This window comes from Asparagus officinalis, chromosome 6 (genome assembly GCF_001876935.1).
Source record: "Asparagus officinalis chromosome 6, Aspof.V1, whole genome shotgun sequence".
In the NCBI taxonomy this organism is placed as follows: domain Eukaryota; kingdom Viridiplantae; phylum Streptophyta; class Magnoliopsida; order Asparagales; family Asparagaceae; genus Asparagus; species Asparagus officinalis.
The window spans coordinates 23,425,964-23,439,794 of record NC_033799.1 but is presented as its reverse complement, the minus strand read 5'-3'; positions in this window follow the sequence as shown (position 1 = coordinate 23,439,794).

Genomic DNA, 13,831 nt, shown 5'->3' with positions numbered 1-13,831 from the left:
ATATGAAGAAACTCCAGCTGTCTAAAATTCCTTCAACTTTTCAAGCTCACGCTCAAGGCGAACCCAGTCTGCGGTGATAGCGTCCGCCAAATCTGAATACCCTTGACTCCTTAGAAAGGTCACTTGATGATCGAGAGATGACTTGAAGAGGTCAATGGAGAGCCCGTTGCGAAGAAGATTATCAACCATCTCATTCACAAACGAGAAGAAAGCATGAACTTCCATGAGTAGGAGGATTTTATCTGGGTCATTATTAGATAGTAGCACCGTGACAATATCATAAAGCTGGGCTAAGAGCCCTGAAAGGAAGAGTAACTATTTAGGAATTTTAGTCCGAGTAGTTTTAAGATAAATGTTGGATCAAAGCTCACCAATGGCGACTGAAGGCTCTTCAATTTGATGCTCTGCACTTGGCACTGCTTGCCCGACTGCATGAATCATTAGAGTTATTGTAGATTTAGTAGTCGTGGATGTACCGACTTCTTGAGTTGGTATTGCAACCTGTTCAATATGATTGATCCCCACAGCTACAGTAGTCATCTCAGTCCCCTTAAGATCATTAGATATCCCAACAATAGTAGCTGTATCAGTCAAAATGACTGGTCCTAAAAGCATAACTCCCCTACGGTTAAGTAAGACTGGTAAGGGAATAACTTTCACAAAGGGACAAAATTCATACCTGCAGATGAACCAGCCTCGATGACCGGTTCAACAGCCTCGATGACCGGTTCAACAGCCTCGATGACCGGTTCAACCGCTTTGATGACCGGTTCGATAGGCTCACAACAAGTTTGTTCTGACAATATATCATTGAGCAGCCTGTCACCACGTCCCGAAGGGTCTTGTATGGGATCTTATGGAGATGCGTCGGCTACATTGTGAAGGGTTTCTTTATCACTTGGGCCTTCTATCAAAACATCTGTAGAAAGGTCTAAGTGTTAAGACATGAGATGAGAAGTTAAAAATTGATGATGAATGGGAACTAAAGTTATCTCCAGTAGTAATGGTAGGCTCTGCCATCCCGACATCAGCAATGGCCTCTTGTAGTTTTTCTAAAAGAGCTAGAAGCATATAAGCAATTAGAGGAGGGACGAACTCTGAATCGTTTAATGCCCGATATTACCACCTGAAAGGTGTACTACCAATAATAGATGTGCCTGGGCTAGCGATCATTGTTGACAAATAAGATCCTACAATGGCACCTTCACCGGTTTCAAGGGCCACATTTGTTTCACCACCCGCCTGATCCTCAGCCACATCTACTCGTGGTATGAAGCTGGATCATCCAAAAGAGTCTAAGTCGGGAGAAGGAGGGTTGTACATCGTTGCATCTTCTTCATGACCCCCTAGAACATAAAATTTGCTAAGTCTAAAGCTTGGTAGATGAAAAGACTAAAAAGATGACAAGAGTTGAAACATTACCTTCCCCACCAATGGACGCATTGTCGATACCTTCGTTTGAGAAGCATGGGGTTTAGCGTGTCGCTTGATAGTCAACTTCAGCCGTTTCGTAGGTCGGACCTCTTTAAGATCCACAGGTCTGTTCTGTATTGATGTAGCATGTGACTTGACTTGCGATCCAGCTTGAGTTGTGGCTCAAGATCGAGCAAGAGTGACAAGGCTACTTCTCCCCTCTTCTCCCTCGAAACCTACATATGAAAGTTCAACCATCATTCTATTATGAGTGGGTAAAATTCTCCATTTCTTTCAAGCTTTAAGTCGACGAGCTCGATCAGCGATCAATAGATCCCATAGCTCTTTATAAAAAGACTCAGACAAACCTGCTGCATGTTCCTCGAAGTCGCTATTGACCTCCATAGCACCACCAGCAGTGACTTCATCCTCATCGAAAGTCTCATCGTCAGAAGCAAATGATTCCTCTTCTACTTCCTCCATCTTCTGCTTGCCTTTGCCTGAGGGACCAGCGAGCTAATTGTCGTGTGTTTCCTTTGTTCCTGTAGATTTTCTCAGACCATCCTCTTAGCAATACGCAATGTAGCTTTAGCCATCAACTCCTTAATTGGTCTTAGAGGAACGGATTCGTTAGCTATCATAATCCATTTGCAACATAAATATGTGAGCTCTAAGTGGCGGTCAGTATTCAAAAGATTGAACTTGGCACCAGTACAGCCCGCCACATTCCACAGCCAAGCTCGAGCATCATCCACTAGTCTGCCGTGAGTATGAAACCGATGGTTCGGATTCCCAACGTATAACTGGTCGTATTCAAATTGACGAGCAAACCGGCATGGCAGATAATGCTCTAAATGTCAGCATTCCTTCGTATTCAAATTTGTTCCGGGCGCTTCTACGTCGGCAAGCAATCCAGCATATTTGCTAGCAAATCGAGGGAAGCATGGATTGATCACCCAACCCTTGTGCGTATGCAAACTTTTCCTAACTTCTAAAATGTCCCGAGCTTTCCATTTGCAAGCCTCGAGTAGTCATAATAAATGAATAGATAGATCTGCGTCATTGGGCGGTGACATCAGATCAGGGCGATGAAGAACCAGCCACGCCATCATATAGGTGTAAGGAAGCTCGTCTTTCTCCATAGGGATCTTATCAGATGGAGTATCCTATGCCTCAGTAAAAGCCGTGACCACTTGGCGAAGCCCACGATGGATATCGGCGACCATCGCGAACAAAAGAGATAGGCTTTCTCCATAGGCAAGCTAAACGATGAGAAATAACACCTCTATCGGCAAAGCATCAGAGGCTTGATATGGCACCACACACTTCTTCAACCAAAGTGCAATGTAACCAGATAACAAAGTTTTGGGGTGGATGGACTTCTGGGCGTACCATAAAAAAAGTTTTAAATTTACTGCCCGTAGGAAATCTACCTTGAGCACTCGCGATGGTGTAGGAGCGGGCACCACACTTCTTAATCAGTTCATTAATCTCCGAGGGAGTTAGCGGTTGTAACTCACAAGCCACCTTGTCATGTTTTTCCAGGTTCTTAAATAAATAGCCAGAGAACTGTTTCAAGCTTATTTGAAGAGACTTCTTTCTCACAATTGGACTGGTCCTGGCTAACGCTATCTGGTAATGACACGTAAGTTCCCATAATGTGTCATACCGAGCAGGTTTATAGGTTTTCAAGTTAAGTAGCTCCCGGTTGGAGGGAAAATATTCCTGATACGGCATATCTCCCATTTGCAGTCCAGAGACTTTGTGCATCTCATGGAAAGGTAGTCCTAATTCTCCGTTTCATGTAAGAAAAGTATTGGTATATGGATTGTATATGTCTATTAATCTAGTGAAGTGAAGAACATTCACCGACAATCCGTATTAGGTAGCATGAATAGCGTCATACAATCCTATCGCCTTTAATTCAGCGCCCCATCGGTGGAGAACATAACCTATCATCCTGCCCCACCATCGGTGGATATCAGCTCTTCCCAATTGCCTCACGAAGGAGAAAAAAGCGGGGATGCAATATTGCAATGTGATATGATAAATACTAAATTCACAAGTGGGAAATTATAGAAGTTTACCAGTAAAAGAGAGAGGTACTCTCTCAGGACACTGGGTGGTCGATCGGCTCCTTAGAAAGCATGATCTCCTCGTCGACATGTCTAATCTACAACAAAGGTCAACAGTTCAGTCAGATCAAGAATCAAGATACATAAATAAATCAGAGATTAAAAGGAAAATTATGAATCTTTGACTGAAATTCTACAGAATGAAATCTTCCAGTTAAAGGTCCAATTAAACCTATGAATTATCTCCGATGCAAATTGGAGTTTGGAAAATCAGGCTGAGGGTCACAAAGTCAAACGTAGGGTCTCGACCATGTCAGCATGTAGATTACAAGCTCACGGAATCATCCAAAATTATAGCATGGATATTGACTTGAGTTTTAGAATCATACATACATGAGTATAAGCAAGAATTAAGTGATATTAAGTCACGTACACAACCAAACATCCCAAGGGTTCGATGTTGACAAACAGTTCGAAGCTAAACTTCATTCTAGCTTTAGTTCATCAATTTCAAGGCTAACAAAGCTCAAGGCTCAATAAATTAAAGTAAAAGGTGACGGTCATACAAGTAAAGAATTAAAGCATCTATATTTCTCCTAAATCGAGAATTCGATTCAGTTCTCATACACAACCAAGTTCAGGGAATCCCCTCACAAGTCAAGGAATATCGACTACTTTAGAAGTCTACAAAATCTACTAAAAATTCAAGAGCATGGGTATCGATTCAAATCTCAACTATGAACATGGACAACAATCAAAGGCCTCGGCTATGCGTAGGTTCGAGAACTACGGATCCAATCATCAACATCAACCAAGAGTTAAAAAATTTCGGCCATGCATATTTCAAGAACTACAGATTCAAATTATTAATCATCAACCAAGAGTTCAAAATTTTCGGCCATCATTTGAAGCCCAAACCCAAATTTTAGTTTTCCCACAAGATTGACGACCTAGGGCTTCAGTTATCAAATCATGCACACAACCAAAGCCAAGAAATTTGGCCACCATCAAAGCCCAAGATAAGATTTCGGTTTTTTCCTAAACTCAAGAACTAGGGTTTCAACTATTAAGTCAAAACTCAAAGATTCAGCCAAATTGAAGTGAGGACATTGAAGCTTACCTGGATTCGAAGAAGAATCGAGGAAGAGGAGAAGTCCGTATGCTCAGACCCAAGCCAAAAAATCGCCGAACCTTATTGTGTCTTGTTTGCAGATTTGAAGAAGTGGAGGGATTTAAAGGAGAAGAGAATAAGGAATTTAAAGGATTTGAGGGAGCTAGGATCTTGTTTCGAACTCTTGATGAAGAAGAAGAAGTCTAGAAGAGGCCAAACTTGGGGAGAGGAAGTCAGCTGGAAGGAGTTTTTCCTCTCTGAAGTTGGTAAAAGAAAAAGAAAATTGAGAAGGAAGAGAGAAAATGGGATTTAAATCCCCAATGAAGCCCAAGACCAGGTTTTGTACGGGTCGGATTGTTGCCCGACCCGGTTTCGCGCGGGTCAGATCGATCTGACCCACATTTGCACGGGTCGGATTTACCTGACCCACGTTCACGTGGGTCGGATCAATTTGACCCGCGCTCGCGCGGTTCAGATCCACTTGACCCGCGTTCGCGCGGGTCGGGTTTGATCCAGTGGTTGTTTTCATTGTATTCTCGTCTACTCTTGCCCACTTTCGAAATATTCAGGACCCAATTTCATATTTCTGGGTAGCTTCGTGGCATTTTCGCCCACTTTCAAGATATTTGGGACCCACATAAACTCCAAGGGGTATACGAGTCTAAATTGTTTCCCACTATTTGACGGGAAGTTCTTGGAGAATATTGTGTGTAATATTCTTAAGGATAACCCGACGACCTCCGACGGGTATTCCCGAAACTCCCATGAGTATACGAGTATAAATTGGTAATCCTCAGGTCAACGCGTTACGATGAAAGTCAACGCTGATCGATACAAAACCCTAAGGTCAATGCGTAGCCCTAGGTCAACGCTAGTCAACGCGTTGCGACATAGATAACTTGTTCAAAGTCAACTCAATGACACGAGTCAAAATCAACTCATCAATTTCTATTCGAGACTTCGACAACAGTCAGACGATAAACGTAGCACCAGAAGAATTTTAGCTATTCGACAAAATACTGAGTGGACAAAAATATGGAGAAGTCAAGAACTAAAACCAGTTACAGGTCCTTTAACACCGATTGAAGGTGGAGGTCTATCATATCGAAAGCATTTTAGACTCCTCTATAAAAGAATGAGGCTGAAACACATTTAAGGGGGTACCTGTAGCCATCTAAAATTGCCTATGAGAGCCCGCACATAGCTCGAAGCAAAGAATAGATGAGTCAAGAAGTCTTGCCTAATTTCCTCACGCACGTCGATCAACACGCGCACGCCGGTTAGCTCGTGCGTGTCAGTCAACACGCACACATTAATCAGCTCGCGCACATCGATCAACACACACACGTCAGTCACCTCACGTGCATAGGTCAACACACGCATGTCAGTTAGCTCGTGTGCGTTGGTCAACACATGCACGTCAATCAACTCGTGCGCGTCGGTCAACACGCTCAAGTCAATTAGCTCACGCGCATCGGTCAACACGCGCACACCAGTTAGCTCGTGCTCGTTGGTCAACACGAGCACGTCAATCAGCTCGTGCGCGTCGGTCAACACGTGCACGTCAGTCACCTCATGCACGTCGGTCAACATGCTCACGTCAGTCAGCTCTTGCACGTTGGTCAACACGCGCACGTCTGTCACCTCGCCCGCATCGGTCAACATGTGCATGTTAGTTAGCTCGTGTGCATCGGTCAACACGCACAAGTCAAGCAACTCACGCGCGTCGGTCAACATGCTCACATCAATCAACTCGCGCACGTCGGTCAACACACGCACGTTAGTCAGCTCACGTTCGTCAATCAGCCTCAACGAAGTGTACAAGTCAACAAAACATCAGAGGTGAACCGTGGCCGTGCGGTTCACCCATGGGTGAACCGCGGCCGTGCGAGTTAGCACGAGCTGTTTTGCACAGGTTTGACCCAAAAACACATTTTGACAGTTTTTGATGGGTTTTCTCGAGGTTTATCTGCTCCAGGGGTTCTCAACTAACTTGATATCATCCACAAACATGGTTAGGCCATTATTAACTGAAGATAAGACCATAGCACTCATTCTCATCCGAATACCCGCATCTGAAGCCCTATAAATATGAGCTTAAGGCCTCCATTTTATAGATCTGGAATTTTATCAAGAGGGCGAGGTGTTGCTAGATTGAGGAGTCAAGGAGCACAAAACTTCAGCGAAGGTTAATCAGATCCTGACGAACTTCAGCATATAGAGGAAGGCTTTCGGAGGATCTAAACCTATATCCCCCTGTCCGTTCTTTGAGATTAGGCTTAGTCTTAATCTCGAGAAGAGCTACTGATTTTGCTTTATCGATTTTAGTGCTTCGAGCGAATACTTCCTTGGTGAAGTAGGATCTCTATCAATTTTCCAGCAACTGGATCTGATCTGCGGTCGTCCACGGATATTAACATCCCCGGCACAGGCGAAGACCCCACACAAGCAAGAGTTGATAAACAGTTCTTATGTTTATTTTCTAGAGAGTTGTAATCCATATTTTTGTAATTTGAATTCATTGTAAATGATTAAATTTGTAATGGAATCGACAATGAAGACTACTTTCGATGGAAACATCATCGTAATAATTAGGTTCTGGCGTATAAAGGTTGATTGTCACTTCATTATGAAATGATATTGAGCAAAATGTCACTTCACATTGTTGACCCTATAGTTTTGATGATGATTTGTCAAACAATTTATCGCTAATATATTCTCTAGTTTTTATGTTTATGTTTCTCTTTTCAGGTATTTCAACACACGTCAGTCAAGCGTTAAAGATTCAAGTTCATATGTGTGGATTTACCTAGGTATATGTTTAGTTTACTTACATATAGTGTATGATTATATCTAAGCTCAATATATGAACACGTAACACGATTTTTGACGTTTTCTATCATATAAATGATTTCTCATTAAACGTTGTTACAATAACTTTTATCTCATGTTTACAGCTCTTTCATACTTCATTATATACATATAATATATGCATAATATATATATACATATTTACAAGCCTTATGTCAATTTTCATGTTTACGAAAAACAAGTTTTCTGAACACTTTTGAAAAACAGGGAGTTTTCACAAACGAAAATTGATTTTCCAAAAATTCCTTTTCAAACGTGTTTATTTCATCTTTTAGAAACTTTCCCCAAAGTTTCACTATTTTTAAAATTGATTTGATATTTTTAATGTATTTACAAAACAGCCCTAAAACCTGTCAATATGACATATGTCAGATTTCGGTCGACCGGTGCGGTCGACCGCCAGTTGAATTTTTCTGGGCATAGTTGTTTTGTGCTCACGGTCGACGGTGACGGTCGACCGTGAAAACTTCCAGAGACTTTTCCGGTCGACCGTCGCGGTCGACCGCCAGCCTTGATTTCTCATTCTCTGTGTTTTTGAGCTTCGCGGTCGACCGGACCGCCCCCCCCGCCAGCTTTGATTTTTCATTCTCTGTGTTTTTGAGCTTCGCGGTCGACCGGACCGGTCGACCACCGAACTGTCAGAACTTTTACAACGACTAGTTTTTGTACCTGTTTTCAAATTGGGTTTTTGGTCTTTTACTTATATTTTGCTGTTGTATTTGGGTGCTATATATACCCCATTGCTGCTCTTCCTCTCTACAACTAAGAAATCCAAGTTTTATGTTTAACAAAATATTAAGTGCGTTTAAGAGCTGTTTAAAGTTGATTTCATTAGTCAGTTTTTAAGAGAAGTTTTTCTACAACAAGAAGTGGTCTTCAAATTCTATTGGGATCTTCATCTACTGTCTTCTTGTTTGAGAAGTCTTCTAAACTCTTATATAGCTTGCTATTTTATTTTCATTTCATTTAGCTATATTTATTGAGTTTTCATTCACTATTATCACACACACTTATTGAGCTTAATATTTTCATACCATATAGTGTGGGTTGTGGGGTGTGATTTAGTGAGTGTGAGCTTCATTGTGTTCTCACCTGTTATTTGAGAACAATTTATTGTATTTAACTTTTATTTGTAAGAATCACTTGTAATACACTTGTACACCGAGAGAAGTTTGAGACGAGGGACGGGGTCGAATCCAATAGGAGTGGCGTCGATTGACGAACCTAGGGAGAGGTTGTAATCGAGCACTTGAGGAGGAGGACACGGGCTAGGTTCCTACACTTAGTGTGTAAAGTGTGATTGCATAGTGTTTGTGTAGTGTGAGAGTTTTCAGTGATCTTGTAAACCAAGTGTGTAAAAGTTTTGGCTTCCAAACCGGATTGTGATAGTGGATATCTCCTCGAGGTGAGGAGCGGGGACATAGGTCGTGGTGACCGAACCTCGTAAACATATCGTGTGTTTGTGTTTTGCTTAGCGTATATTTTATTCATCATTATTTGTTCATATCCATATCATATTTCCTCTTGCAAGAACAAATTGATCAACATAATTTTAATTAGCTTCAAATTGGGATTAGATTAGCGTAAGACCCTAATCACCCCCCCTCTAGGGTCTAACACACATGTCAATTCAGACAGATAGGTAACGGTTTCTCTAAAACATTAATTTTTGGGGGGGGGGGGGGTTGGGGGGGAGGAAGGGGAAGGGAATTTTTAGCTTAGATTTAACTAGCTAAAAAAACAGGTCTATATGCTCTTCTAGCTTAAGAAGGAATGCTAGAATAATAGTTCATAACTAGACCATCATTGAGACTTAATGTAATTATATTCTATTTGTTTTCGAGTGAAAATACCCCTCTCTTGGACTGTCATCTTTCCCAACATATAGTCAAAATACTAGGGGAGGTGGAATTAGATGTCCTATATAAAACCTTCAAAAACAAAACAACGTACTAGCAGACCTTTGATATTACATCATATAACCAAAAAAACCAGAAAGAAGAAAAATTATACAAAAGTAGTCATAATAAAGTCTAAAGGGAAGTGTAGTGCACTGTCAGGACTTACTGTTTGTATTGGTTCTGCAAGCACCTCCCACACCTGGTCTAGGTCTTCATTGAGACGAGACTCATTTACCTACACATGATGAAGAAGAAATAACGAATTAAGAAACGAAGAGAGTTACAAAGCAGTGTAATTTCATGAGTCATGTCATTATTAAATATGTAATATGGAATGAGCCATATTGATGGCACTGTGTCAAAAATGTACAATCAAAGTATTGTTACTTTAAAATAATGAGCTTTAAACTTCAAACTAATTTGGGCAAGTTTTAGAATAAACTTGATTAAATGTAGGGTGGCAAATTATGACCCGACCCATCAACCCGACCTGACCCGACCCGTTTATATTGGGTACGGGTCGAGTTATATGGGTCGGGTCATAAACGGGTCAACCCGACCTCACCTGTTTATTAGACAGGTAAATTAGGGTTGACCCGAACTGACCCGTGTAACCCAATACCAACCCGTTTAATTCTCAATGGGTAGCAAACTGCAAATATGAAGATCATCTTCGTCATCTTCATCCTCCTCCTTCTCCTATCTCTCCTCTTCCTTCGACCCCTAGTTTCCCACCAGGTCCAGTGTCTCCGGCACGGTCGGCCGCGTCTCGACCCTCATCGACAGTGAGCCAGTGTTTCAATGGTCGAGATCGGTCGCGGTTCCACTTGTACGGAGGAGATCGGAGGAGGATAAGGGGAGGTCGGAGAAGGGAAGGATCGTTCAGGTGATCGGATGTGATTGTTAATTATTTCTAAGCTCGCACCAGCGATAGTCCTTTATAGCGCTGGGGTAGATCTGAGGTGTAGTGATATTGTGGTAGTTGATTATTTCTAGGCTCGCACCAGCGATAGTCCTGTGTAGTGCTGGGATGGGTCTGAGGTGTAGTGAAACGTTGTGCGTAGATGATTTTGTGAACAACCGGTTATCCGAGAATATGAACGTTGACTCTGGTGAGATATGGATCAGTTTGTTATAGGATGGCTAGTTACATGATCTTGTTACTTAGATGTTTATGGATTCTTGTGAGATATAGGTCAGTTATTATTTTCATATCTAGATCGGGGTTAATATTTAATTATCTACAATTTGAGACATATGGTATATACATGAGGGTTTCCTTATTTGGATTATTTTGCTCGACGTACTACGTCTCAAGTTATAGGTATTTAAGTATTAATTCCATCTAGTCGTGTGATTTGGATACTTGGTTGATTACCCTGTTGGCTAGCTGCGTGATCTTGACACTTGGGCGGTTTTCTTATGTTCTTCTGATGATTTTATTCCAGTGATAGATTGCATTTGGTTTATTAGTAATTCATTTGCATGTTATTATTATTATTATCATTGTTTTTGCTTTGGACATTCGATCGTTCCTATTTCTCTCTGTGGGATCTTACCGTGTATCATACGCGCTGACGTACACCTGTTTTTCTCTGGTGTACGTCAGATTTAGGAGATGAACAGCCTCAGTTCGGGATAGTACAGGAGCCAGAGGATTTGAAGCAGTAAGGTCTTCCAGATGGATCAGAAGAACAATCTGAAGCTTAGACTTTTTCTTTATGTAGTAGTTGATGAGCGCTAGATCTCTTTTGCAGAACCTTACTTTAGTCTAATGTTGGATTTAGTTGTTTTAGCAGTACTTCCTTTTTCTTCTATTGGACTATATTTTTTTTATATTTTTAGTTGGACCGTTTTGTAATAAGGGCGTGTTTGACCTAACTCTGTGTCTTGGATGATATTCTATTTATGATATGTATCTTTTCCATTCTGAGTTGTTCATTATATTCTTGCTATCTATGATCAGGGACCTGTGACTTCATATATTATATTTTTGACGGTTAGCGTATTAGATTGAGTAGAAAGAGTTTTATTTATTTCTACTCAACCTAATACGTCGCGGGATTGTTCACGTTCTGTTTCCCCGGTATTTTGGGAAGTGGGGCGTGACAGTTTTTTGGTGGCCCATGCAGATCCCGGTCCTGAGTCCTCACTAGTAAGAATATAATAGACAATTTAGAAACTTATCATATTTATCCGTACGACTACAATTAAGTTCTTATACTATTATCTTAATAACTATGTTTTAATTCCTATTTTCACAATATATTGTTTTGATTTTAACCTTAGTTATCCTCTTGATCCTTGTTTTCCCTTAGAACCATAGTGGGTACTCATCGTAATGGTAACCAATCCAGTAGCAGTGGTCAGATGCCTGAAGTGGAACTGTACCAGCTTTTGGAGATGATCCATGGATTGATGGCGAATCAGCAGTTCTTGGCTGGGCACTTGCAGCGGGAGCCTCAGCACCAGCCTCCCACTAGTCCAGAGTCTAGTTTTAGGGAGTTCTGGTATATGCGGCCTCCTTCTTTCTCTAGTGCCGAAGGACCTTTAGTAGTAGAGGAGTTCCTCAAGGTCTCGGAGACTAACCTTACGGTGACTCGTTTTCCCCTTGCAGAGTGGGTAAATCTCATGGATATTCAGTTCACCGACACCACTCGAATTTGGTGGACTGCAAAGAAGGATCATTTGGAGAGACAGATTTCATGGGAAACTTTCACAGACCGTTTCAACAGGAAGTACTTCCCTCAGTCAGCTCGGGATGAGCTCTTGCGTAAGTTTGTTGAACTCAAGCAAGGAGGTCGATCCGTTGATGAGTACGAGGCTGAGTTTTCTTCCTTGAGTCGATATGCTCCGCATCTTATTACAGACCCCACTATCAGGAGGCATCAATTCCCGAAAGGTCTGGAAAAGTATATTAGATTGGCTCTAGCTGGTAGATCACTTGCAACCCACGACGCCGTGTTGGATGCAGCACGCGAGATCGAGAGCGTTCAGAAGGAGCCTGAAGACCCACATGTGATCCAGAGTAGGACACCAGTAGCCCCAGCTCGAGATGATGAGCGTCCACCTTCGAGGGAGCAACAGAATCCACAGCGACAACAGTTTTCTTAGCACTAACCACTTCCTCTTGTGCATCCCTATAAGCACCCTGGAGTGCAGACCCGCAACCAGCCATTGATGCGGTGTTCCTATGTAGATACCCTGGGCATACCGAGCAGGAGTGTCACAGGCGTCATCATCTGTTCTACGCTTGTGGATCCTCCGACCATATCAGTCGAGACTGTCCACAGCGACAGGAGGCCCGCTTGCCCCCACCTTTAGTTCGAGCAGTCCTTCCAGCTCTACCTCGGCCTGCCCCAGCAGCACCGCCTCAGCACAGATCCTATCCTCGAGAAGGGCCTCTTCCTCCATAGTAGCAGGTTTATCAGAAAGCTCAAAGGCAGCAACCACAGCGGCAGATGTTTACAATGTCAGCCGTAGAGGCTGAGGCGAACAACCAAGTTATCAACGGTAAGAATAGTTCATTCTTAGTTTTATTTGCATATGAACTTCCTTATTTTGTATTGCTTGATGATATTATGATAGGATTTGTTTATGAGTGCTAGCTTAGATGCATTTTCATCATCCTATAATAGGCAAGGTTCTTGTTTATTCTGTTCTTGCTTTATCACCCTTTGACTCTGGGGTTTCCTACTGTTTCTTATCTCGTCGATTTGCGAATACCCACTCTTGTTCCATATCTCTATCATTGGGTTTAATTCCGAGGACGGAATTTATTTTAAGGGGGGTAGGATGTAACAACCGTAATTTTTTGATACGTATTTAAACAATTTTTTTCTAGTATTTAAAATATTATATTTTTTTATTAATATTTTTCCCAATTTTTTGGAATTTTCTCAGTTTTCAAAATGCATAAATAAATAAATAAAATATGTAGTCTTGTATTTATTAATTCTGCTAGATATTAATTCATGGTTCAGTGAATTTTTTATAACCATTTGGTCACTGACATTATTAATGACCTGGTTATTATTGATGTAAACCTGAGCATAGTACAGTAGTATAAAAATATAAATAAAAAGATGTTTGGTTGTTAATAAATTATTAATATGATGTTTATTCTGAAAATTATGTAAAATTTTTCCGTAAACTTTTCTTTTCCCATAAATTTCTATTATTTGAATTCCTTCCATAACCCCTCCTTAATCAATTCCCTAATCGCTGCCAAACAATCCCATAATCACTGTTTAACTCTTTCCTTTTTGCCCACGTAATTCTCTCTTCGTAATTCTCTCTCTCCCATACTTTTCTCTCCCTCTCACGTCATCTATCCCTCTCTCACACACTCTCCTTAAGAACCAGAACCCCATCTCCTCTCTCTCTCTCTCTTCAACTCTTCTCTCTCTCCTCAACCTATCTCTTCGACGACGCCTACCCCCTCCCTCGTCCGCATGCAC